This window comes from Lithobates pipiens, unplaced genomic scaffold, assembly GCF_037356315.1.
Source record: "Lithobates pipiens isolate NorthernLeopardFrog02 unplaced genomic scaffold, aLitPip1_a1.2 Scaffold_3, whole genome shotgun sequence".
NCBI lineage: Eukaryota > Metazoa > Chordata > Amphibia > Anura > Ranidae > Lithobates > Lithobates pipiens.
The window spans coordinates 245,354,449-245,357,669 of NW_027507790.1; the positions used below are offsets into that span (position 1 = coordinate 245,354,449).

Sequence of the window (3,221 nt, forward strand, 5' to 3'; positions counted from 1 at the left end):
CATTAAATAAGCTGTGTCTTGTGCTGTACACATTCATATCGCTTCTCCGTGGCTTTGTCTGATGGGTGGAGGCACAGCTATAATAGAAGAGATGTTATTAGGATTGATATGTCATATTATATTGTAGAGCTCTTAACGGTGAAAAAAAAAGATCAATGTAACAATAAAATAAATGTAAATACAATTTCCTGATAAATACTTAAAGCAGAGTTCCATCGTTTTTTTTTTTAAAGTCAGCAGCTACAAAAGCTGCACCTGCTGATTTTTAAAATAAGGACACTTTACCTGTCGGCACCCAAAGCCAATTTGTCCCTCAGCTTTTCAGGTGCTGCCGCCGCCATCTTGCGTCTTCACTTCCTGGTTCCCCACTGCACGTGCATGACTCGCGTTGTGTGTTCCCACTGGTCCATGATGTCTCTTGGGACCCGTGTGTCTTCCAGAAGACAACGGGGGGGGGGGGGGGGGGTAAGTGGTGGAGGGGTGGAGGTTACGAAAAGCGGAAGTTCCATTTTTGTGTGGAACTCCGCTTTAAGACCCCTTTCACACTGGGGCGTTTTTCAGGCTCTTTAGCGTTAAAAAAAGCGACTCTAAAGCGCTTGAAAGAAGCCCCATCTGCAATCCCAATGTGAAAGCCCAAGTGCTTTCACACTGGGGCGTTTTTCAGGCGCTTTAGCTTTAAAAAAAGCGCCTGTAAAGTGCCTGAAAAAAGCCTCAACTGCAATCCCAATGTAAAAGCCTGAGTGCTTTCACACTGAGGCGCTGCGCTGGCAGGGCGTCAAAAAAAGTCCTGCAAGCAGCTTCTTTGCAGCACTTTTGGAGTGGTGAATACACCGCACCTAAAGCGCCCCTTCCCATTGAAATGAATGGGAAGCGCCTGCAAAATGCCCAAAAAGCGCCTGAAAATCGCTTTTGGCAGCAGCGCATTGTGGCCACTTTTTACCCTTTATTTGGCCACTAGCAGGGGTTAAAAGCGCCCCAATAGCGTTTGAAAAACGCTGGTAAAGCACTGCTAGTATAAGCGGTGCTTTACGAGCATTTTTCAGGCACTGACATTGTGAAAGGGCTCTTAAAGCACTTGGGCTTTCACATTGGGATTGCAGATGAGGCTTCTTTCAAGCGCTTTACAGGACCTTTTTTTTAACGCTAAAGTGCCTGAAAAATGCCTGCAAAACGCCCCAGTGTGAAAGGGGTCTTAGGCAGCTCTCCAGGCAAGATAAAAATCGCCAGTAGGCATATATTTTCAGAATATGTTTTTTATATACAGCGTATACAAGGGCTGTACCAAATGTAATGCACAAGTAGACATAACTTTTTTCCTTAACTTACATAGGATATTCCAATTTCAATGGTGATAGCGTAAGGCCGGCCATAAACCATGAGCACATTTTTTTTCCTGCAACCGCAGAGAAACCCCTCCCGCCAAGCCCCCGGAGAACACAGTGATTATTGCTAGCAGCTATAATAGCCGCTAGCGATAATCGCATGTAAAATCCTGCAGGCTGGTTGTACCCAAGAAGATCAATTGAGAACATTCAGCCTGCCCATACATGAATTGAATCTGGACCGGTTCCTGCTGAACCGACTGAGATTCAAACTGTCTATGTCCAGCTTAAAGGAGTTGTAAAGGCAGATGAATTCTACGCATTAAGATTAAAAAACTTTCTGTGTGTAACAGCACCTGCCTGATTACCTACCTGAGCTCATTCTCTCTCCATCGATGTCCACAATCCCCTCAGCCATCCAGGACACTCCCCCTGATTGGATGAGACAGAGCAGCGGCACCATTGGCTCCCGAGGCTGTCAATCAAAGTCAGTCAGCCAATCAGGGGGGAGAGGGGGCGGGGCCAGGTCTGGGCTCCGTGTCTGAATGGATACACGGAGCTCTTACTTGGCTTGGGTGCCCCCCTGTAGCAAGCTGCTGGCTGAGGGACATTCAAAGGAGGGAGGGGCTAGGAGCAGCAAAGAGGGACCCAAGAACAGGAGGATCCAGGCTGCTCTGTGCAAAACCAACTGCACAGAGGAGGTAAGTATAACACGTTTGTTTAAAAAAGAAAAGAAAACGAGCCTTAAGGCTCGGTTCACACAGGGGGCGACACGACTTGCCACAGCGCGACCTGCCGCAACCTCAGCGGCGACTTGCAAATGACTTCTGTATAGAAGTCAATGCAAGTCGCCCGCGGTCGCCCAAAAGTAGTACAGGAACCTTTTTTCTAAGTCGGAGTGACTCGAGTCGCTCCTCTTAGAACGGTTCCGTAGTACAGAACGGGGGCGACTTGTCAGGTCGCCGGTGCGGCAAGTCGTGTCGCCCCCTGTGTGAACCGAGACTTACAATCACTTTAACTTTTCCTTTATAGGAACTCCTTTTTCATTGTAGGTAAATAATGGATTCTAAGTCTGGTCATTGAGTTCTTGATGAAGAAGGGGTGTCCACAAAAAAACAAAAAAGGCTAGAAAATGTTTACAGTGATGACAACGTTGGCAAGAGCCACCAACGACAAGACATTTCTCTTGTCAATAAAATGTTGTGTCTACTTTTGTATCGACGTCACCAGACTCCTCCCCCTTTCCCCAAGTGTCTCCGTCTGCTAACGAAGGGAAGGGGGGAGGAGTCCGGTGATGTTGAAGTTCTGATTGAACGTAACGCATATGGGGGAGGAGTTACGCATGACTTCACCCGCTGCTGCCCTATGGAACTAACACGATTGTCGGCTTTACATGCTGTGTTTTTATCATCTTTATGTAGTAGTTTGTGTTTGAACGCAAAAATTAAATCTTATACTTAAGCGGAGAGCACTTAGATGTTTTCTTTCTACCCATTTAGGCAAAGACGCCTAGTCATGAGTAGAAAGCAAAAATCTAAGTGCTTTTTTTGATCGATCAAATTTTATTTTATATTACAACGTAATAATAGAAATAATGCACTTTAATCCTCATTACAACCATGGTGTCGGGATGATTTAAGCGCTAACACCAGGTGTTTGGAGTATCTTTATCTGCTGATTGATAAACTTTCTGGAATATACATATTTCTATTGTAGTGAAGGAGCTGGGCCTGCACGCTCTCCCTCCCTCTCTCCCCCATCCCTCGTTCATCTCAGACCCTAACTACACACCCTTTGAGCCATGAGCCTTTAAGCCACGCCCAATAATCAGCTTAAACCACACCCATTTTTTGAGACATCTTTCCCCGCTATGCCATGCCTACAAACGAATGCTCCACC

The 3,221-nt window shown here is 46.2% G+C and overlaps 1 non-coding gene across 1 annotated transcript; it reads left to right on the forward strand.

Annotated features, from left to right (window-relative positions):
• The first annotated feature begins 1,747 nt into the window (after positions 1 to 1,747).
• LOC143941520 (small nucleolar RNA SNORA17) lies at positions 1,748 to 1,900 on the forward strand. The gene has a single exon (XR_013264209.1). It is a non-coding gene; the product is annotated as a small nucleolar RNA SNORA17 (small nucleolar RNA).
• Positions 1,901 to 3,221: the final 1,321 nt, after the last annotated feature.